Raw genomic sequence first — 25,159 nt, 5'->3', positions numbered from 1 at the left:
CAGGTGTCTGGTGGTGTGAATGGCTAGGACCTGTGTCCATTCCTTTCCAAGGCAGGGCTCCAAGAGGTACATGGTGATAGAGTTAAGAACAGGAGCCATGCTTGCTTTGCCAGTGCCAGTTAGAGATGTTCTTACCCACTACAGTATAGGCATCCCGAGTAGCCACGTCCCAGCTCAGAACAGGCCTCCTCATTTCACGTGGGCTTCTACTAGAAGTAACGCAGATGAGCAGGAAGCCATTGCTGGTTTCCACGTCACTTGACCATATCAGAAAGGCCACATCAAGCAATGTGGTGGCGTTGACTGTGGTGATGGTTTCATCCGTGTATACTTAACTCCAAACTCACCAAGTTGTATACATCGAATATGTACAGCCTATTGTATGTCAACTCTACCTCAGTAAAGTGATTAAAAGCAAAACAAAACAGTTATAGTAGAAAAAACAATGCACCAGATCCCCTTTGGCTGGGATGTAGCAGCCAGTCCTAAGCCACAGCAACCCAAAGTATCAGCTAACTGTCTCTCTCTGGAAACCATCAATAAATGCCATTTTATTATTTTAGCAAAAGCTCAGCCCTCTTCAGAACCTGATTTAAAACATGAAAACAGAAACAAAGCATGGAATGTTGACCATACAGTTTGCTAATGACAGGAATTGTTTGCGTCCCTTTAATTACAATCCAGTGGCTGCTGGTTGTAGAGTCACAGAGGTGCTAATCAAAGCCGGGCCAGGCCCAATTCTAATAGTTATTAATGATGTGGGGAAGACACAGCTAGACTTTGGCAGCCTTGGTCAGCTCGACAAATAGCAAAGCCCGAAGGAGTAATGTCTCCTTAACTTAAAATGCCAATAAAAGCCCTACGTATAACCCTAGAGTTGCAGAGGTTTGAAAGTGAATGCAGGTCATCTCAATGGTTCCCTCTAAACTAGCAGTCCTTCAGAGGAACCTTTCTTTTGTTTATAAATTCAACCCCTGGAGTTAGAGGAACACACTCATAAATGAAGATTATCCTTTTAGAATATCCACACAGAGCACACAATTTCTGTAGTGGTAGACATAATCAGCTACTCTAAAACAACAAAGAACTCTATAGACATCATCTTTTCCCAGCATTTATCGTTAAACATATTCACTCCTCTTAGAGCTTTAATTACTGAATTTGTATTCCGATGGTGGTTACCGTATTGCACTGGAATATTAAGTGTCCCACATTCAATTTGCAGAAAATCTGCAAAGTTGAAGCTGCAATGCAAAACTAACTCGAATCATACTGTCACATGTCAAGAAAGCATAAAGCTCCCAGTATTGCGGTTAGTGATATGGAACGAATCATCTGTTATTACATAGCCTGAGATTTTAGGAAGGTCACCTAGTTCTCACTACAGAACTTGTGGTCACAGAACTGATGAGGGAAAAAATGTAAATTCGGAATCCAGCACCACGGGGAGAACAGAGGGACCTGTGGTTTTGCCATCACTGTTACGTAACCCTCAAGCTCCACCCAAATGCCCACAAGTATCACTGGGCATGGACCCCATCCATTTCCCTCCTGAGCCTTCTCCAAAGGTTGCAGAAATGCCATACTTTCGCGGTGACAGGGAGCATTTCAGTCAGGTTAGGAGTTCAGGGCCCAGAAAGGATATGTTGCCTTTCAACATCTTACATAAAGCAGCTTAGCAGAAAACATCTGAATAAGCTCGAAGGAACAATTCTAAATTCTCAGGTGTGGCTTCTAATGACGCCACAACAAAAGATATAAGCCTTTTAGGTAAGTGGTTTTAAATGAAGAGATTCCAGGAAGCCAGATAAGGCACTGTATACTTCAGTCACTGGCCAACTGAGGCTTATGCTCTAATCTCTGGTTGGAAGTGCGGTCTGGTGTGAAGAGTAAACTACCGTGAAGGGCCTCTTCAATTGAGAACCAAATAAACAGGGTACACCTATAATGAATGGCAATATAGTGTAAAAACCTCTTCTTAGACTTCATTGTTTATATGCACCTCCAGATGAATATATATGTACATGAGGATTCACAATGTCATATTATTTGACAATAAACTGATACTTTCCTTTGAAACAAACTTATTTTGCTTATCACAGAAAATGGCTGCAAAAGCAAAGATAAAGGTGACAACTGTAAGGAAAAACAAAAGCAGGCAGACTGTCTTCCCACAGTAGAGTCAAAGTTAATCAGTTCATCATATAGTAAAATCTAGATCATTCTAACATGACAAAATTCACAGGGCACCACGCATCTTCGCTGCGGCATTACAACTTGGCTTAAACAACGCTCATTTATTTTAGAATTGGTTGCTTCGCTTATGACTTTGACCAGAAGCTTCTGTTTCTTGGTGGAAAAGCACAGAGTATTTTCTAGAATATAACACCACGTCTATGTTGCAATGTATCACAGCAAACTAGCTCAGTCTGATCCTGAGTTATTTCTCTATGTGTTCTCCCCAAAAAGGAGAGGTATCTGCAACAATCTGAAAAAAGCACAAAGAAATTAAGACCCAAATAAAGTAATGCTCACAACTCCAACAGTTAGCAGAGAAAAAGTTTCACTTTGTTATTTTAATGTTAATAGCTGCCACTTTTAAAAAAGTGCTATCAAGTCAGCGTGAGTTTCTTTTTTTAAGGGTGAGTTCACAGTAAAAACTAATTAACTGCCAAGAATGAGATAGGTTTCAAAAATACAATTCTACTCATCAAATGCTGGTCTCCGTTTACTTCCTCTATACATTAACTTTAAGACTGTTCATTCCTAGTCTGAGAATCTGTAAATATGGTTAGACCAGGGCAAAGAATATTTAAGTATTATTTTAAGACATACAATGATTATCTTAAATAATGCTGAATTGAAATTTATCTTGTTTAAATTGTAAATATGGTCTATCACTTCTAATACTTTGAGGTCTGTGCAATACTAGACATAAAAAAACAGCAATAGGGGCTTCCCTTGTGGCGCGGTGGTTGAGAGTCCGCCTGCCGATACAGGGGACACGGGTTCGTGCCCTGGTCCGGGAGGATCCCACATGCCGCGGAGCGGCTGGGCCCATGAGCCATGGTCGCTGAGCCTGCGCGTCCGGAGCCTGTGCTCCGCAAAGGGAGAGGCCACAGCAGTGAGAGGCCCACACACCTCAAAAACAAAACAAAACAAAAAAACAGCAATAAATCTGAGCTACTATATGGTGTTTGTCGTTGCTACACATATGTGTGTTTCTGTATCTGTGCTTAATAAAATATACACTACATTGCTTTCTTTTTCTGCAGTTTAGAATTGTATTACTCGCAATAAATTCTCTCACCATCTGCATGAAATTCTATGGTAAATACCCATTTCACATACTGACATATACGAGTGTGGAGTGAGTAAACCCTCTGGACGGGAGCGACAAGAGTAAAGCTGACAGAAACAAAGTCAGGTAAGAAGCAATCCTAATTTTGGTGTTGGTGTGGAATGTTCTACACTACCCCACAGTTAAAATGATGTTTAAACTGGGTTACTCTAAAATGACTCCATGTAGCTCTTCTACTAGGGATTGTAAGCTCCCTGGAGCAAGCATCTTATTCTTTTTGTGACCCTAGTACAACACCTGGCAGAAGGGCACACTTGATTTTAAACCTTGTTGGATAAATGAGTAATCTCTAAGAATAAGCTAATAAAAATGAGAACAGGAAAGTTTTGCTGAAAATGGAAGAGTGAGGAGTTTGATCACAGCAAGCCCTGGCGTAACAAACCTTCCTTTCTTAAATCAGTAGAAGTTACCATTTTACAGTTTCTCCTCAAAAGCCAAGAATCTTCATTAGAAAGCAGAGATGGTGGGGTCAGGACGCACTGAGAGCTATACAAAGTCAGATTCTATCCCTGGCCTCCAGGGCTGAATCGAAAATGAACCGCATGTACAACAGAATAATTGACAGATTTAGGTAACTGTAAATATTATTAAAGAACCTATAGGCTAAGGGGTTAAAGTGGCAATGGAGCAAGAGTTTCTGGAAGGGGGACAGATCGCTTTTGACGAATAAGCACACTTTCAATGAAAGCGACAGAAGTAGGTCACAATGAGTAAGTGAATTTTCCACTGACTCATTTCCACATGTATCATGGGGCAGCAAAGGATACCAGTGATCTAATTCTCCAACTGGAAGAGCTGCACAAATCAGTACTCTAACAAAAGAAGTTGGAATTAATACTGCCTCGGCAGGGAGAACCGCCGTCCTGACCTAGGAACAGGTTAGTAGGCAGGAAGGTCAACAGGCCTGACAAATAATAGGCACTTAATAAAAATCCTCATGTATTCAGAAAATCTAACAACTTAGACTGTAAGCACAGGAGAGTAAGGTGATTCCTGTGCTTTCTCCAGCTAAAGATCGGTTCAATCAGGTTTAATGGGATTCCACCAGTTAACATATTCAGTAAATCTTCACTAAGTCTGCATGCAGTTTTTCAGTTTTTAACTTTGAATGCAAAAAGCCTCTATTTTAGGTTTGATAGGAACCCACACTGGCCAATTATTTTTAAATACAAATTCATTTATTTTAGTGCAAATGGAGCATACCATTGTAAATGTCAAATAGTCACCATCCATTATGATAATAGGGCCCAGCCAACTTACCAACTTATTCAAAGTTCACTGCATGAATGATCAGAGCTCTCGGTCCCCAGACAGACCTTAAAATATGTCCTTATTAAAAAATTCAAAAGCAATAAATCAGGTTAAAGAGGTGACAAGAGATGACCCTCGTCTGCCATCTCTTCCAGGAAATGCCCAGTGCTTTCTGCTGGACCAGCCAGAAAGCTGACAGCTTCTCTGCCCGTGCAGAGGACACCAGGATGGGATACAAGTACCATGGAGACTGATGGTCTCCATCTACCAGGAACTTACATTGAAAAAAGAACAAACATACTTTTCTTACTCCTACCCTTTTCCCCATATGAGGAAACATGCTTTCCTTCTAAAACTTCCACCATTCTGTCCACCTCATTCTTCCTCTATGTGGACCTAGAAATCATACTGCCAACAGAGCATTTTTAAATGGAAAATGCTTTTTGTTTCTGTCAAGAAAAATAGAACAAAAAAGCAAAGCAAAACTGAACAATCAAAAAAACACTATCATTATGCCACAGAATTTTGCAACTTCAATTTTCTACTCAACTCCTATTGTCTCTTTCCATCCTTATTTCTTTTGTCTTAGAGACACAATACACAGGATGGTGAGGTTCCCCAAAATACTTTTTTTCTTCCGGTTTTATTGAGATATAACTGACACACAGCACTGTGTAAGCTTAATGTGTACAGCATAAAGATTTGACTTACACACATCATGAAGTGATTATCATAATAAGCTAAGTGAACATGTGAACCTCCATCATCTCACACAGATACAGAATTAAAGAAATAAAAAAATTTTTTTTCCTGTGAAGAGAACTCTTAGGCTTTACTCTCTTAACATCTTTCATATATAACATACAGCAGTGTTCATTACATGTATCATGTTGTACATTATGTCCTTAGTACTTATTTACCTTATAACAGGAATTATGTACAGTACACTTTGACTACCTTCATCCAATTCACCCTCCCCCTACTCCCCACCTCTGGTAACCACAAATCTCATCTCTTTTTCTGAGTTTGTCTGTTTGTTTTTGAAGTATAATTGACCTATGTTAGTTCCTGTTACATATTTCTATACATTTCAAACTGATCACCATGATAAGTCTACTTACGATGTGTCAACATACAAAGATCTCACATTGTTACTGATATTTCCCACACTGGGTATTTTATACCCGTGACTCATTTATTTTCAACTGGAAGTTTGTACCTCTTAATCTCCCTCACCTATTTTTTTCCTCATCCCAGTCCCCTCCCCTCTGGCAACCACTTGTTTGTTCTCTGCTATCTATAACTGTTTCTTTTTTGTTCATTTCTTTTGCTTTTTAGATTCAACACATAAGTGAAATCATACAGTATTTGTCTTTCTTAGCATAGGAAACTATCAATAAAACAAAAAGGCCACCTACTGAATGGGAGAAGATATTTGCAAATGACATAGACGATAAGGAGTTTATACCCAAAATACAGAAAGAACCGAACATCAAAAAAACAAACAGCTTGATTGAAAAATGGACAGAGGATCTGAATAGATATTTTTCCAAGGAAGACATACAGATGGTCAACAGGCAAATGAAAAGATGCTCACCGTCACTAACCATGAAGGAAATGCAAATCAAAACCACAGTGAGATACCCCCTTACACCTGTCAGAATGGCCATCATCAAAAAGACAACAAATAAGAGTTGGAGAGGATGTGGAGAAAAGGGAACCCTCGTGCACTGTTGGTAGGATGTAAATTGGTGCAACCACTATGGAAAACAGTATGGAGATTCTTCAAAAATTTTTAAAAGAACTATCACATGATCCAGCAATTCCACTCCTGGCTACTTATCCAAAGAAAACAAAAACACTAATTTGAAAAAATATAGCATTTCTATGCTCATTGCAGCATTATTTACAATAGTCAAGATATGGACTGTATACAGCACTAAGAAAAGAATCTGAAAAAGAATATATATATATATATATATATATATATATATATATATATATATCTGAATCAGTGTGCTGCACACCTGAAACTAACATTGTAAATCAACTATACTTCGATGAAAATAAAAAATATGGAAGCAACCCAACCTCAGTGCCCATCAATAGATGATAAAGAAGATGTGATTACATATATATATATGCACCATAAAAAAGAATGAAATCTTGCCATTTGTGACAACATAGATGGTCCCCAATATATTTTTTTAAAAATAGATTTATTTATTTATTTATTTCTGGCTGCGTTGGGTCTTCGTTGCTGCATGCGGGCTTCCTCTGGTTGCGGCGGGTGGGGGCTACTCTTTGTTGAGGTGCGCGGGCTTCTCATTACAGTGGCTTCTCTTTGGTGTGGAACACGGGCTCTAGGTATGCGGGCTGCAGTAGTTGTGGCACGTGGGCTCAGTAGTTGTGGCTCATGGTCTTAGTTGCTCTGCGGCATATGGGATCTTCCTGGACCAGTGCTTGAACCCATGTCCCCTGCATTGGCAGGTGGATTCTTAACCACTGTGCCACCAGAGAAGTCCCCTATACTTTTAACTATAAGGAAAATTCCAGAATTACCATGAAACTTCAGTAGTTATGGCTTCTCCTATGACCAAAGAAACTTAGATCTCAAACACTATTCCAAAGTAAAAGAAAACACACATGTCTATGGAAAAGATAAATACATGGTTCTGTGGCTTGTCCTGCATAGAAAACACTACCTAAACCATCTACGAATCATCTCCATTTTGCTAGGGAAAAGACAAGGCCCAAAATATTAGATTCAGTCCCAGGGTCTAGGCAGCTCTAAAAACTTGAGACTCCCAGAAGAGGAATACTCAACACTAAGTAACTTTGGCGCTTGCCATTAATCTTTCTGTGGATGACTCTCAAAACCCAACCTGGAACTCCTTCCTAGTTCCAGACTCTTGTATCCAACAGTCAGCTGCACATCTCCACGTGGCTGTCTACAGAAGCTCCAATTCAGTGAGTCCCCAACTGAAATGATCATCATTACCCCACCTGCCCTGCCTCCTGTGTCTCCAATTTCAGGGATTGGTACCGTTACCCAACAGCCTAAAGCAGAAATAAGGGCACAAACCCTTTGGCCTTCCTCATTCTAATCACTCAACTGGTCATCTGGTCCTGTGGGTTTCATCTCCCTTCACCCTCACAGCCCCCAACCTGGTCATGGTATCATCACCATCTCTGACCTGGAAGCTTGCTGAAGAATGCTCTAACTGAACCCCCAGCCACCTCCTTGTCCAATTCCAACTCATCCTCCACTGCCAGAAATCTTCCCAATGGGCAAAGGTGATCTTATCACTGCTCTGTGTAAAACCCTTCAGTGGTTCCTCTTGCTCACAGGGTAAATTCCAGGCTTCTAATTATCACTCTCATCAAAATTTTTCAACTCTCGCTCCAAGGTCTCTTTGTACACGTATGTGTCTCTTTGCATGGAATATTCTCTTCCATCTTTCACTAACTAACCAACCTACTTAACTTTCCTGAAAGCCCACTCTCTGTTACATGTCCCTGAGATGCTCTCAAAACTCTTTGTATTCCCACCACCACAACATGGCTAAGAGTGGGTAAGCACAGACATATAATCACACACAGGGTTGTAAATTCTTCTTGATCCTTTGTGTCCTCCTCTCTCCCTACCCACCCCACTGCATTCCCCATGAAACTGCAAGCTTTCAAGAGGGCTGGAAACACCTGCCTCTTTCACCACTGCCTCCCCAGCACAATGCCTGACATAAAGAAGGTGCTCAGCTATTATTTACTGAATTCATGAACAAAGAGATGCAGAGGATGGAGAGCAGACCGCACCCAGCTCCACAGTCCAAGCCTCATCTCCCAAGTGAAATCTCCCCTGCTTTCAGCACATCTTAAACTCAGAAGTCACCACGACAATGGATCTGACACTAAGGGGTGGCTTCCATGAAGTAAGGATGTTTCATACCTGAAGTGCTTAAAACAAACTGGGAGTCAAACAACTCCTTCATCCAACTCTCTATTCACTGACAATCCATAAACCTTCTTTGGCCCAAAAACTCCCATGCAGAAAAGGCTTATCATTCTTAGGGAGTGTAGAGCTTCTACTTTCCACGCTGATAGGTCAAGTTTTTATTTGGAATGATCTAAAGAAAAATAGAAAGAGGTTCCCTCATCTTTCATGCAGGTCTATGGGTAGAGGCAACTATGCATTCAGGCACCATATCTAAGAGCCCATTACTAAATAGGGTTTCCTTTTGGAGTTAGACCATTAGCCCATACAGACGCCGTGATGTACACAACACATATGCATTCATCTGTGGGTGTGTACAGGGATATGCATACAGCTAGAGTTAACTTTGCTTCCATGGCACAGTTGGGACTCTGATGAGAATAAAGCATACATGTATGAGCTACTGGTCAAGAAAGATATATTTTACTTTGTTTTTGTTAATAACTATACATTTCAATGAGTTCTGTACTACAAATAAATGTGAACAGTAGTCAAACCATCTATCTTAGTACAACATTAAAGTAAAAAACTGCTATATTCTATACTAATTATCTGAATCACATCATTAAATATGTAGATAAATATCCTTACACTTCTTCGGGCAATAACTCTGATAATTTACAATAATTACGTAAACATGCCTTCCTGATGAAGATAACTTTTAATAATCTTATGTACCAACATTAAAATAGGATATATTATAGTTATTCTACTTTTCATATTTAACATGATCTATTTGCATTTTCACAAATAAAGGTAACTGGCTAATTTAAACCCAATTTCTTTTCACAGGGAGTTCATCTGCATTCGCATTCAGAATTAAAATATAAGGTGAAGTCCAAAGATAAGGAGGGAAGGAGTCCTTACCATCCACATCTGTGTCAACTCCGCGAGTCACTGAAAAATGATGGATTGTTTTTCTCATCTCTTTTGAACATAATTCTGTGGTCTCAAGTATTACAGGAGGGAAAAATGTGCCTAAGGGGCTATGATTTACAATTATTCTGTTTCATGATGATCAGCATAAACGACCATGATAGAAAATTGCATGCAAACCCTAGAAGTCAATAAAAGATATTGATCCATAGCAACACCTGAAGGAGGAAAAATTGCTTACTGCCTATGCTTCAAGCTTCCTATCTAATTTGGTAGAGGATGTTTTAACCTGAAAATGAGTCCACGTTTAAAAAGCATTTTTATGGTCACATGAATTACCTTTCACACAAGTAAATGGACAAATCAAATCACAACACTTTGCTCCACTCCTAGGTCTATTAGCCTAAGAGTTTGAACCCAGATTAATGCAGAGGCATTTATAATGCAACTGCAAAGCCAAAAAGAATCTCTCTTTCCATTTGCAACCAATATTGTGAAATGACGCTGAATTAGGCAAGTGGTGTGACATGTAAAAGCATTTATAGTTCTCTTCCCCCCCCCCAAAAATAATTTTCTCTCCAAAATGCAAAGTTGAAGGGGGTAGGTAGGTAATGAGAAGGAATGACTTCCATTTTCTGAAAGAATCAGGATGAATTTTGCTTGCCACTCCTCTTATGTAGAACATACTTAGACCTTCATGATTAAAACACTTAGAAAGTCTAGGAAAGAAAACAACTTCAAGACAAGTAAATGAGAAGTGTTTTATCACTACTATTCCTTAACTTCTTTTTATTTCAAAGATCTTACTTTCCAGCTGGGCAATACAATTCCAGCCTGGTAAGTAGGTAGGCGCAGCACACGATTTCTGTGTGTTCATGCCCTACTTAATTAGGGGAAGACACGTGGTTATGACAAAGAGATGGCGATGCTCTGATGGCAAAGATGCTGGAAGATTCAGGTTCCTCTAATGTAAGTAAAGGACACAGCTTAATACACATAGAACAGCGATACAGTCGCATTCCCACAAGCCCTGGTTTTTGGGTCCCTCCAAAGGGAAACGACCAGGGTGACAACTGTTTCTACCATTCCCGTGTTATTGTTTCCTGAGCTTCCTAGCTACATGCTAAATAAAAGCAACATATGAAACACAGGGAATTTCTCACTGTTTACTTATCAGGTAATTACTAGGTGAATCAAAGGTTACTTTTCTGGCATAACATCCCCTTAATTATGCCAGCGCCCCAAATCAGTGTTCTGATAAACTCAAGAGGCCATCTGGGTCAGCCTTTCTCTGTACTACTAGAGTCTAAGCTGCCAGGGATGGCAGTGAGCTTCTGGATCTGGCTATTCCTGACCTCCACAGAATCCATGGACATCTAAGAGATCTATGAATAGAATTTAATGAGTCTACAAACTTGGACTGTTTTGTGGTTTTTCACTAACCACAAACTGAAATGTATCATTTCCTTCGTGTACATTCACAGCATTAGCGTTCCTTTTGATTTTGTTGTCAATAGAAATCACATATGTTTTCATATCATGGTACAGTTGCTGCAGATACATTAAAAAATCATTTATATTCATTACCACTTCAAAATTATGGTAGTTAGTAGACCCACCTCTAGACCTTGATATCTGATGTGCTAGTAAAGGATCACAAAAATCCCCAATTTCTAATGTTTTCATGATGATTTCAATATAACTGGCTTCCTTTATAATTCTATACATTTTATTTTATGCACTTAAAAACATTATTCAGAAAAGTGGTTCAAAGGCTTCACCATACTGCCAATGGAATCCAGAATTTTAAAAACAGGTAAGCAGTAGAGGGCCCAGGAAATCTTGCTAACATCACATGGCTTGTTGGTGGCAGAAATGTGACTAGAAACAAGACCCCGTAACTTCATTGCTCGTAGAGTCCTTTACAGCCGCGGCTTGAAATGACCCAAGTGTGGTCACGTGCCACCATGTAATTGTTGGCTTCTCAAAGCTCCTCCTACAAATGTCTAACTAGATCAAGGCCCAGAGATTGTAGTTTGCTGGGAAAGATGAGGTATATTTGCTGAAAGCCAGATCTATCATATACAAGTTTTTCTAAGACTTTTATCTCACTCTTTTTCCAGAGACTGAAGTCACAGCTCTGAGCATGGATTGAAGCTGAGCTGTAAGAAAATATATACGCAATGGAATATGGAACACAGAACACTCATAAATCCTTTAGAGTATCTGTTGAACCTTCGTATTCACGAGAATCCCTAATCTCCACACAGGACATTTCTAATTGAACGATGCCCTTGCTCTATTCAGCCTAGTCCCCACAAACTTTATATGCCATCTATGAGGTGGCATTTAGGTGATTCCAGGTGTTCGTCAACAGCATACTTTGTACCAAAGGGTAGATATGGCTATGTATCGGCGGTCATTGATGAGCCCGCCAAGTACTAGCTGAGGGAGGGGAAATTATCAAACTCAAAAAAAGCTAGTGCTGCCCAAGGTCACAGTATGGAGACTCAATCTTATTTCACACACAAATCAGATCAATTGAAGATGGAAATGCATAATACATTAGACAAACAGTTTCAAACCTTGATAAAAGTAGACCTTGGAATGTGCATTAACAGCAGTTTGCAATAAATAATGTTTCACGTTTGAACATTAAATGTGTTGATGAGAGAAAACAAATAAAAAAAACATCCAATTGCTTTCCTGAAATATTGATGACAGCACCGTAAAAGTTCAGAGCAATAATAAAACTCCAGGAGTTATTTGCTCCTATAACAGTGTCTTTTACCCTATACCTCGCCTCTGCTGCCTGCCTCCCTCTAATTCCCAAGTTCCACAGAAGGAATTTTGATTCTTTTAGAAGCTTTTCATCCTAAAGCATATGCAATGTTCATTCCAGACCTGAATCTGGCGATGATATACCCTCCTGTCATTTTTTTTTTTTTTTTGCTAGAGAAAATATGGAACACCAGGCCGCCAATCTAGCAATAACGTACCATGTGATATGAGAGTCACAAACTTGGAAGGAACCTCAAGTAGACATAAAAGCTACTTGGCACTATGTATCAAAATTCATAAACATGTTCATGTCTCTTTGGCCTAGAAATCTCTATTGTGGGAATTTATCCTAAGGAAATAGCTCCGAAAGACAGAAAAAGCTGGTATGCTCGGATATGCTCACTGTGGAGTGCTTTCATTCAATAAACCTTTATTAAGTGCCTATTATGTACCAGGCACTAGGCTGGCACAAAGTCTGTGCTTCAAGGCATTCACAATCAGCTGGGAATTCAGAGAAGTATACACAGAATTATGACATGTTGGGAAAAATGCTAACGGGCCTGTACAGAAGCACTAAAAACACTAAAATGTGCTGGAATAGGAAGGCAAAGAGTCAAGGAGGACTTTACAAAATCTTAGATAATGCTTTTAAAATTTATTCCCAACGTTATTTTTAAAGACACAGGGAATGTTAAAATGTTTTAAAAATCCCTTTACTATTCTGAAAAAATTTCCTCAATACATTTTTTTTTTTTGCAGTACGCGGGCCTCTCACTGTTGTGGCCTCTCCCATTGCAGAGCACAGGCTCTGGACGCACAGGCTCAGCGGCCATGGCTCACGGGCCCAGCCGCTCCGCGGCATGTGCGATCTTCCCGGACCGGGACACGAACCCGCGTCCCCTGCATCGGCAGGCGGACTCTCAACCACTGCGCCACCAGGGAAGCCCCTCAATACATTTTTAAAAATAAAAAATAACAAGAAAGCCTAACAGCCCTTAAGAGCTTTTAGAGGCCCTCAATCTTTCTCTCAACCACATGTGGGAGGTGGGGTGTAGCCATCGATTGCTAAGTCCTCACTGGGCACATGCCACCAGTCTATTCCCCGTCTTAGTCTTCTATCACACACCAGGGTGTCATCAAAACTGCGGAAGAACCCTGAGTTCATTTGGCTTAAAACACAAAACAAAATAAGCCCCAAATTTTATCACTCCTGTGAGAAGTTTCTCTTTCAAACAGCCCAGGGTCGCTGCAGAAAACTCCCGCTATAGGAATCAAGAAGGTCCTTTGCTAAAGACAGCATTTATAATGTGTTATGATTTTTAGTGTATTTAGAAATGAAAACAATTCCACGGTTTGACGGGCTGTGTTGGGAAACTTTTGAAGAAGTATAGGTTGGACACACCTACTAATTCATTGGGAGAAATAATTCAAACTAAATTGGACATGCTGCAATCTAAAGAGCAATGACTTTATTTACACTTGGATTAGAGAAAACTCTCTTCCTGTAACATGCACGACACCCAATGCAAGTCCAGGCACGCTATATCCACATCAGGGTGTGGGAGCCATGGAGATGCCTCTCTCAGCATGTTCTGGCCTGAGTCATGGCTCAAGGTTTGGCCATACTCCAGAAGCGGGCAGGGGCTTTAGAAGAATCACTAGAGAAGGCCACCCCAGAACCGCCTTTCTTTAAAGAGTGCCTACAGGAAAAGACTGCACTTGAAATAATCCATGGGAAGAAGGTGAAATGAACATTTACTGAGTGCCTATAGTTGCGAGGCATTGCCCTAGGCCCCGGTTTGGCAAAGATTTTCTGTAGAGGGCCAGATAGTACAGTACATGTTTTTGGCTTTGCAGGCCACAGTCTCATGTTACAACTACTGGATTATACTGTTGTAGTACCAGCAGTCATAGATAATACCTAACTGAACTGGGGCGGCTGAGTTCTAATAAAACTTTATGTATAAAAACAAGTGATAGGCTGAATTTGGCCTATAGAATGTATCTTGTCTATCCCTGATCTAAATGTTTTACAATTTATCTTATTTAAGGCACAAAAAAAGATTTGTTGGCTATTCTTCCTACTTAAAGATGAGGAAACCAAGTATTAGAGGTAAGTTTACCTGCCGAAATCACACGTCTAGTTTGTCACAGAGTCAGAATTCCAACCAAGGTCTCCCTGCCCCAAAGTCTGAACTCTTTCTACTATAGGAACAGGGTCTGTTAGGATAAATACAGATAAGGAAGAACAGCCAATGTGAAGGAAAGAGAAAAAAAAGTCAAGTCTAAATCCTTTCTTTCATTTAACATTAACCAATCTATGCCCGACTATGACAGCAAAAATGCTGGTAAACAGAGTTACAGGTAAAACATTCCTCCCAAGAGAAGCTTCTGGAATATTCAGTACTGAACTCCTTCATAACCATAAGGGAAAAGGAAGCAAATTCTGTATTATAATGTGTCAGATTATGGCAAAGCTATAAGGTAGTCACACTCCTAGAATTCCAAACCGTCCTGAGAGGATTTTGTAAAATAACCTCACTGATATTCACATATTCAGTAATTCATTCATTCCATGCCCAGACAGCACACTTTATAAGTGCTTAAAAAAAGGACATGGTACTTGGTACTTCAGGAACTTTGAGTTGGAGGCAACACACAGCTCTAAATAGTTAACTACCTGTTGATATCAATTGCCACTGAGTATAGGGGTGATGCACACAGCTCAAATCGAGAGAAAACAGGCAATAAATATGAGTGTGCTTCTTCTCCTGGTTGAACCTTATTCAAGGTTCTCCCTCCTTTTATTCCCCTTGAGAAATGAAAGATTCTGCTTTTAACACCGTTGTCCTAATTTGGAGACCAGGTTCCAAGTTGCTTACTAGCTTGAAACTTTGGTACCTAGGCATCAACTCCCTCATCTTACAATGAGGGGGGTTGACTAGATGTTTCTGAAGCCTCTTCCAAGTTAAGGCTTCTATGAATCAGTTTCTTAAAATATGATTCTGTAATGTCCAACTTAAAACAAAGGACCCTGGATGAAACTTAGATGTCCAGATATTTTAATCGATGACACAGGGTTTTTACATCCTTTGAGGAAGAAAAAGTTTCAATTTCTAAAACCACCTCCCTTAAAAAGCAGAAAGTGTCACTTAGAGAGTTGCACAATTTAGTTCTGAAAATTAAATGATGATTTTCCCCAAAGGACAGAGGGGAAAGGAAAATGTGGAGCAGATGGATTCATTGTTCCCCTATGGAGAAAAAATATTTCTACACCTTGCAAAAATATATTAATTGGCCTGCCATCTGGCAAGCCTGCTCACACACATAAGGGATAAAGTTTAGATCTTGAGGTTTAACATTTAAGCCTGTGGGGAGATGTTAATTGGAATCCGAGTTAGCAGGAATATTTTTAAAGGGAACATTTCAAAAGAGATCTGAATATAGGGGGAAAAAAACAGAACCTAAAATGTGAGACCATCCAAGGTGACATCACAGGCGTCCATGGCCTCACTCCCACTCTGCACACCAGTGAGCTGTTGTGGACACTCCCACAGTTAGGTGAGGCTGTGCATTAGCAGGGCAGCTTTCACAGCATGATTTTGAATGCTTCCCCACAACTTTACAAACAACCCCCCACCCATACCTTCTTGTACATTACAAATATTTTTCAAAATTTCTGGAAATCTTACCATTGTAAAGGTGGGTGTTTAAAAGAACCTCTTTAAGGGGAAAAGAAAACTCATCAAACAGGAGGTTCAATAAAATATGAGTTTTGTGGTGTGTACATGCACATGTGTGCACACATACGCCCAGAAAAAAACACGTGGAAGGATAAACCCATATTTCTCATAGTGGTTATATCTGAGCACTAGAATTTGGGGTGGTTTTTTTTTACAGCTGTTCATATTTTCTCCATTCTTTGTCTTAGGCATAAGTTTAAAATTTTCTTCTCAAAGCTATATGCATTCCACTGAAATTAAAATATAATGAAAATCATGAAAAGACATGATAACTTATTTTACAAAGCAAATGAAGTATCTTGAATTTATCTTTTGTAAAATGCATGTGTTGGTCTGTCTTCACTTGCACTGAAAAACTCCATGCTTTCTTCTGGATCTCTATATTTTCCAACAACCATAATCAATGTCTTAAATTACACGGCTTCCAAGTCTTCCACCTCATGGCTCTGTTTCCTTCCGCAATAAACAACCCCAAATTATTTATAACCATTTCCTGCTAGTAGAATTTGTTTACCTGGTTTCTTAAAACTTCTTCACCTATGTAGCATCAAAGGGGCTATTATACAGTAAGACTGGACCACGCAATTTAGGTAGTTTAAGCTTCTCTTTCGAGTATCTCATTCTGATGCCTTTTCCTGGTACCTACTTGACATTACCAACCATGTAATCAAACTATGTGTTAACCATCTTCCTCATCAAAATGATTTTTTAAAAGGATGACACAATGTAACACCGTATCCTGCCTGGCATCCTGGAATAGAAAAAGGACACTGGGGCACAACTAGGCAAAACATAATAAAATATGGAGTCAATTTTTAAAAGGCAGGGGGTGGACAAGGGAGAGCAAAACAAAACATCTTATTCTACTCCTTTATTAGCATTATCAAACAATGAAAAAGTACCTAAAACTTTCTAAGGTTTCTAAGTTTCTTAAGTTTCTAAAACTTTCTATATCCTAATTGTGGTGATAACTTGTCAGAATTCATAGAACTGCTCACTTATAAAGGATAGTTTTACTGTATGTAAACTGTATCTTCATAAACCGTGTCAAAAACAAAACAAAACAAAACAAAGCACATCTAGCTGCCTGGACTTTTTCTAGAGTGAGTAAATTAAAGTGGTAAACCCTGTGTCAGTACAAATCTGGATTAGTGGCCGTGATAAACACCTCCTTCAATATTTAAAAAAGAGCACCTGAAGGAAAGACTTTTTTTTACTCCATCCTTAGTAAGGAGCAGCCATTTCTCAAAAGCAGCTCACATACTGCACCACTGAGAGCTAAGACATGGCCAGTGAAGGATTTTTGTGGTTTAGAGAATTCTGGATGCAATGTTTATGACTTTTGCATGTTGTAGATTGTTCATACTTTATTCTCATACAATTGTTTTAAGCATAGCAAAGCAGTCTTAGTTCTCTAAATACAATGATCTTCACAGAGTCTTAAATACTTAAATATGTATTTAAGTCTCATCAAACATCTCTCTAAAAATGTAGTTAGCATCAGCATATTTGTAGTTAGTATTCGCACATTCAAGAGAAATTACTGTAGTTTTAAAACGTGAAGAAGCCTGTAAGCAATTCAGCTCTAAAATCCCAACAGCTCTTTCCTGACATTCACACTGTACTGCCATGTAAGATGCGAGAACTTTTGTCCCTTCTATGAAATGGACTATACGCTCTACTACAAGATCGGCAAGGATTTTGAGATGAGTGCATAATAAATACACTCATGTGAATGCACAGGATTTCATAATACGTAGAGAGAAATCTCAGCAAAATAAGCACGGGTGCAGTGTAGTGCTATTTATTCAAAAGGCCTCTAAGATAGCAGCTATTCAGAGCTACCCCATAAGTGAAACCTCAATTTCAAAAGCACAAGCCCACTCAAACACCATTATAAACTGTGATACTTTACGATGGGGAAATTACAGGAGAATATACATACAATTTCCACTAATGGGAAAGAGAATCAGCAGGTGGCATTTTAAAACAAAGTAAAACCTACTTCTGTTTTTCACTCTCTTCCCTCAGACAGCAGGTGGCATTTCTATAGCAAAGATCAAGATTACCAGCGCTCAATATTCCACAAATACCTTTGAATTGCCAGGAGGCTGCTGTGTGATAAAAATTAAGTGACTAAAATCTTACTTTACAAATATTATTTTCAATAATTAGAATATTGTTGGAGCTGTATTTCCTTTGGAGGTAGGGCAGTGCAGTTACACCTTTATCTGGATTTACCATGTACTACTGGTAATTTGGGGACAATTAATTAACTTCTTTAAGCCTCAATTTTTTCATCTGTATAACAGGTATTATATATACCATTAAATGAGACAACATGCACCAAACGACCTCAACAGATATTCTTCCTCTCCCTCCTCCTGTGCTGATGTTGGTAGATCTCCTACTGGTTATTACACGTTGCCGTAATTATCTGTCAGCATCACTTTCTAACCCCACTAGATTAAGCTACTTGAACAAAAGGACCATGTCATATATACCTTTGTTTCCCAGGTGATAATCATAGTCCTGGTCACATAAAAGGTACTCAATAAATATGTGGTACATAAATGAATAAATAAGGCAATGCGATAAATCCACAGGCTTTGCCCACAGAAGTCAGACAGAGTCAAACTAGGTTATTAGGTTATCAGGTTTCAGAAGGTGATTCAGCCTCATCCATGAGCCACAAAGCAGAAAAAAGGATCACACAAAGATACATAGCTCATAAATAAGCCCCTCCAAGTATTTTTAAATGTAATCAACTTCCCATGTTTCAGAGGTTAATCCCTCTTGGCTTCTGGTTTCTCTATTTTTTGGCCCAGTTTATAAACACTTGACTTCTCTTTAGTGCTTTTAAGGCAGCCAAAGACAAGGAATTGAAAGAGAAGCTGCATGGCCTTCAGGACTGGGGGCTGCCCCCTCTCAATCCAATCCCTAATACATCTTATGACTAGAAGGCAAAAACAAAACAAAGCAAAGCAAACCAAAATCATTCCAGTCTAGCATGACTTAACATAGAGTTTAAGATATATATACACACCTGGAACTTCCCAACAAAATCCATAAATGTTGGGCCATGAATCCCCTCCAAACATGTTAGTTTCTTATTAAATAGATTTGAAATCAAACCTGTTAAGTGGCTGAAGGAGCAGCTACAAGCCACTGCTTGTGGGACACACCTAAAAGAATGGAAGGTTTGAAAAGCGAAGCTTGTTTCCTCGGCTCCAGGCTGGGCATTTCACTTACATGGGAACTAGAAAACTGGCTTAAAATGAGAACTATAATCTTTCTGGAACAATAGGTCATGACGAGCTTCCTTAATGCCAAAATAAGTGTTCAGAAGTGACTTCTGCTAACTGAAAGAAAGTGTAAAGGGCATATATATTTACTCTGGCTTGAATACAACATTTCTGAATATGTCTATCAGTGCCAAGAGTCAGAACACTTTTCTTTATGGATTTCAAACCTGGGACCCATTAAACGGAATGTTTGTATTCCTCCTGAGGGATGCCATCAGAAAGTTGCATCATATTAATATCTAACCAGTGCAAGTATTTGTACCTTTTGATCCCAAGATCACCCTAGGTCTTACATGAAAAGGTAGAATAATTTTAAGGTTAAGCCTCAGAAGGTAAAATAAACCACAATTTCTCTGGTTTAAAGAGTTTTTTTTTTTTTAAAGAAGCAATCAAATGATAAGTAATCAATAACAATTTCAGAGAAAACTGAAGTCTGCCTGCCAAGAGGGCATCTTGGCAGTAGCGATGCTGGTAAAAATGACATCAAAATCACTAAGATCCAAGAACTGCACTGAAGGAAGCAGAGCTCTGATCTTGAGCCTGGATTCCTATGTTAAGGAGGCTTATAGAAACCACTACTGATTTTTCACCTTAAAAATCCTAGCTTTCGGGCTTCCCTGGTGGCGCAGTGGTTGAGAGTCCGCCTGCCGATGCAGGGGACACGGGCTCGTGCCCCGGTCCGGGAAGATCCCACATGCCGCGGAGCGGCTGGGCCCGTGAGCCATGGCTGCTAAGCCTGCGCGTCCGGAGCCTGTGCTCCGCAACGGGAGAGGCCACAACAGTGAGAGGCCCGCGTACCGCAAAAAAAAAAAAAAAAATCCTAGCTTTCCATGGCTAACTTATCTAAAATTGACAGGAGTCATCTACTGAGAAAGAACAGTACATACAAAGTTCACAGGTCATATAGTAAAAATGAGGTAACTTTTATTCCTTACTAATTCTGTGGTCCAAACATCTAACCCCAGACATCAAATCCTAAAACAGACAGGAAATTGTAATTCATAAACATACTGGCTCATTTTACAGAATCCTCATCAACAACTATGACCTAAAGCACCCCTGAACTATCCCACACTCTACCTGTCCCACCATGGCCATTTGAAGCAAAAATTAAAAATTCCTTTGCTTGGGGACCTATCGTTTATGGAAAATGCAAATTCACAGTCATCCATTCAACCTGCCAAGTCAGGTGAGTGTGCCTATCAGCTGTCTTGCCACCTGTCTGCCCTTTGGAGCAGTTAAGCAAGGGTAGGCTAATTTTACAGTGAACTATTTTTTGGATTAGCAAGTAATTTATGTTTATATACGTGGGTCTAGAATGGAGAATACCAAGAGGATAAAATTAACCTTTACCTAGAAAAATAAACTATCTGACGTGGCTTCTATATCTCCAATGCTCAGTGTCTGACGTAGGTAATCTACTGGGAAAAGTCTTCAATTTTTGTATCAGAAATCTTGACATTAGCCAAGTGAAAGTAATATTTGTACAGGAGTTATATCTCAAGTTCCAAGATCAACAAGCCACTCCAGATCAGACTTAAGAAATAACATTACATAATAGTCTCTTAATGGCCATTGTTTTACAGTAACAAAGGTTTCATTTACCGTATTTCCTAGAGTGCTTTATTCAGCTAGCAGCTTTTCCCATGACAAACATACTTTTTCCCCTTAACCCCTTCATCTACCTGTAAAAGTAAAACATTTAATAACTATAATTTCTAATTAAAAGATACCCATCATATAGCACTTTAAAAGATAGGAATATTAAAGGGACATCGGTGATTTTTACGCAAGCCACAGGTTCAGTGATATTCTTCAGATCTAGTAGTTAAGAAATCTGGCAGTGCCTAGATGATGTAATAGTGACTCTCAAGGGAGATGTCGTAAGGTCCAAGTCAGGGTCCTGAGACATCAACATGCAGTGTAACGTTTAAAATTAGACAGAATAAAGCACGGCAAGAACAGCTTCAGCAAACACTCACAGGGCAAAATGGGCCTGGCGGATCCATCAGTTTTCCTCCCTTTCTGATTCTACCACCCTAGGAGACTTCACCAAGTTTCACCCGTTCCTCATTCCCTCCACCCAGATGATTCACTCAGAACCTAAAACATTATCTCCAAAAGCTATCTCCTATATGAATTTCCATGTCAGGTTAGAAAGTTTCCAAAGACATGGAGCTCCATATATATATAGATAGATAGTTAGATAGATAGATAGATAGATAGATATAGATATATATATGGATTTTGCCTGCAATTAGTTTCCCAAGAAACCCCAAACTGTAACAAAATCAGAATCACTGATAAATGTAAATTCCAAAGTCAGCAGATTGTAGAAAGTCCCCAGGTTCTTTAATAAAGCAAGTGACGGAGGAGCTTAAGATAAGATAAACATTAATGACTGTCTATTCTTCTTACCAATCTACTTTACCTTCAAATGCTGATCAAAGCCTAAATCCTCTGCTTGGGCCTTTTTTCTTTAAAACAAAACAACATGATGTTTCAGTTTGATATTGCTATAATTACCTCTCTAACAAACATATCCAATAACCATTAGTGTAGCTAAAACTCCCACTGGTCTTCTCATGCTATTAATAAGATGTAAGGTCAATATTTTCAGAATTTAAAGCCAAGTTCACAAGGGAACTTTCCTAACTACCAAGATAGAGGAAGGAAAATAAAGTATCAGAACAAGTATTAATAACCACGTGAACTTTTTATTTAGAGATATTCCTCTAGTTACAAAATGTGCCACGGGTCACAAAAACCAAGTGTGCTGCTCAATCGATATTCAAGGCTTCTACCAATAGAGGTTGACTTTGCTTTTAATAAATAGTTTTACATACACCCTGTGCCTACTTTCATCCAGGTAGCCCCAGGACCATTTTATTATCTTGGATCTCCTATTAACTTTCAAAGGGATTACTCAGTTACCGTGATGTCACTCCCAAATGACTAGGTTACACGTAGTGAAGACAGCTCAGATTAAACATAGCTTTGTGCGGGCTTACTCACACTGAGAGCTGGGTGTGCTGGAGAGTGAGGCAGGGGTTCAGAGCCTCTAGTCCTGAGCTCCCTGAGAAACCAGCCTATTTCCATCTCAACCTACACAAGGAGGACTCTCCCAAAGTCTTCCGAATAAAGCCCTACCCCAAGCCTTCTCCTCCATGAGCTGTCTCCACACAGGGGAGATTTCTCAACCCCAGCGACTGTCAGTTTTTAGCCCAGAAGGCAGACGGTCTCTATCTTGAGGCTTACGATTCCCCTGTTTTAAAAGTATCACTTGGGCTTCTGATAACAGGATACATGCGTAAAGAGAAGCAAACAGAGCCATAAAAGCATATAACGTTCACCCCCCTCACTGTGAACTTACTGACACACATATACCCCTTCCAGTGTCGACCAAGTAGAGCAACGAATAGCCCATGCGTCCCCAGGGAGCACATGCTCCCCATTCTAAAGCTTTGTTCTTAATGGACTTCTTTTGAAATCTACTTTTTAAGGTCTCACACATTTTTCTCTCTCATTCCTTTCCTCCTCCCTCTTTCTGCTTCTCTCTCCCCTCACAAAAGACCTACAAATTCAGGGGCAAAACAAATGATCTGTCATCTCCTGTTGTAAACCTCCCACTAGAAGCTTAAAGCAATATTTCTGAGATGTGCATATTCCGGCTCACATCCTTTGTGTCTGGCCAGCCTGAAGACCCGGAGAACACGCTGCTCTGGTGTGGGGCAGCCAGGCTCTGCACACAAGTCACTCAGAGAGCTGCTGGGAGCTCCTAACCTGGGGTCTCCACGTTCTCCTCTCCCCCAGGGGTATCCCTTATTAGGCTGGGGGAGGGGTGCAGGAGTGAGGGCCTCAGGCACCAGTGCCGATGTCAGAGCTAACTAGAGACAAGGTGGGAGGATGACAAGATGAGAGGACGGAAGGGCGAGCCCCGCAGTGATGGGCAGGCCTGTCCCACCTGCGGAAAATGCAGTCCAGAGCATGAAGAAAGAAGGATGAAAGGAAGCAGTTATGAAACAGGCCTGGGCAAAGCAAGGAGTGGGAGGAAAACGGGTGCAAAGACTCGGGGAGGGGCAGAGCCTGCAGGTCAGGTGTAGAGAGGATGAGAGCACGGATGTGAGCGCCAGGTTTCAGCCACTTGTGGAATAGGCTTGAGGGGTGGGGCGGACAGCGTACCCTCCCTCCATCTGTACTTGGCTCAGATTCAGGCTCAGGCATAGTCAACGAGGCGGCAGGTAGGGGCTAGAGACCCTCAGCGGAGCAGCTCCAACTGTAAACATGTCAGAAAGCAGATACTCAGGAGACTGGGGAAAGAACTTGAGCTTCCAGAGGGGAGGGCAAAGGAAGCTGTCATTGCCTGTCTGGGTGATGAAGCGGACAATAAAGTGAGCAACACTGAGTAAGGGGATATGATTCAGGGAGGAGGGCTGACGGGCCAGCTGCGAATGTGCAGAGGCTGGTACACAAGGATGTGTGGCTGCTGTGCTTAGCTACCCACAGAGGGGGGGGGGTGCCACCCATGGTCTCCAATGCCTCGCTTGCTTCACTCCTGCTTTCCTGGCTCCTCCCGCCGCCCTGAGCCCACCCCTCTGCTGCTGGGGTTCACGCGGAAGTCACCAGGACTCCCCAGTCGTCAGACACAACGCACACCACGGTTCATCTCCGTGGAGCGGCAGTTGATCATTCTGTCGGGATCTCTGTGAGAACACTCTGCCAGCTTCCTTCCCTCTTACGGGACTCTCCTCCACGTCTCCCTTCCGGTTCCTATCTGCATCTCTGCCCACTCCTTAAATGGGGCATCTTTAGCTCTCCCACAGATTAATCTAACATATTTCTCATGGTCCTAATGAGGACTCCCAAGCCTCTTATCTCTGGTCCAGCCTCCTCGAGTGCCCTGGACCTACCATCCAACTGCCTGCCTTGAGGCTCGCTCTTTCTTGCCGCAGAGCCTTGGCTGTTCCCAGATGCCTGCTCCCAAAGTCTTCCCGCCGACGGCTGTTTCTCATCCTTTAGATCTCTTGAATATTACCTCTTCAAAGACCTTCCCTGACCACACGATCTAAAGTAGTCCCCGCACAGTCACTCTCTCTTCTCAGCTCTTGCTTACAGCCTTCAGAACACAGTGACCACCACTTGACTTATTTAGATGTTGGTTTATTTGTGAGGCCCAAGCATTCTGTCTGGTTTACCTCTATATCCCTGGCCCAGCACAGGACACTGGTGCTGTACCAGCTGAATGAAGAAATGGAAGCTCCACGGTACTCAGCACACAACAGGTGCTCAATAAATGTGGATGAAGGAGCCTCTGGGGACACAAGGGGCGAGTACAAGTACTTGTGTCTTATATGTATGTACAGGTGATTCTCCATTTCCCTGGTTTCCCAAGTAAAAACCCCCAGGGCCATTGTGGTATCTTTCTTCATCCCTCAGAGCCAATAGCTCATCACCTTCTCCCAATTTTATATCCTTAATATCTCTCAAGGCGTAATCTCACCACATTCTTTGCTCAGGCCTGCAAAACCCTTTAGAAAGGCTACCGCAATAACTTATTCATTGGTTTCGAGGTCCCACCCTCTCTTCTCAGACCTAAACTCCCCAAGTGCTGCTAGACATGTCTCTCTCCCACTGGATAAAGGCCAAGCTCCCACAAATGCCAAGTGTCTCAACGCTCCTCCTCAGTCATTACCCACTACTCATCCCCTTGTTGTAATGACAGTAACCATATTAATAGTTGGAGTTTATTAAGGCTTTTCGATGTGAGTCATTGCATTAAGCATTTTATACATATGAACATATTTTAATCTTTATGCCAATCCTATGAGACAAGTAATTTACTTGTCCC

The 25,159-nt window shown here is 40.7% G+C and overlaps 1 protein-coding gene across 6 annotated transcripts in view; it reads right to left on the bottom strand.

Moving 5' to 3' along the window:
- Positions 1-25,159, bottom strand: part of MAST4 (microtubule associated serine/threonine kinase family member 4) — a 568,502-nt gene that overhangs the window by 129,792 nt on the left and 413,551 nt on the right. Inside the window, exon 1 of one of the 6 annotated variants that reach the window (XM_029218028.1) lies at positions 19,142-19,373. The exons of the other annotated variants lie outside the window; for them this stretch is intronic. The gene's annotated coding sequence lies outside the window, so the exon portion shown is untranslated. Of the gene's footprint in view, positions 1-19,141; positions 19,374-25,159 lie in introns of those variants that run through there. 6 annotated transcript variants of the gene reach the window in all.

The sequence above is a fragment of the Monodon monoceros genome, unplaced genomic scaffold (genome assembly GCF_005190385.1).
Source record: "Monodon monoceros isolate NGI ecotype Baffin Bay Population unplaced genomic scaffold, NGI_Narwhal_1 Super_Scaffold_12, whole genome shotgun sequence".
NCBI lineage: Eukaryota > Metazoa > Chordata > Mammalia > Artiodactyla > Monodontidae > Monodon > Monodon monoceros.
Note: the sequence above shows the minus strand (reverse complement) of the source record. Positions and strands in the feature narration are given on the sequence as shown.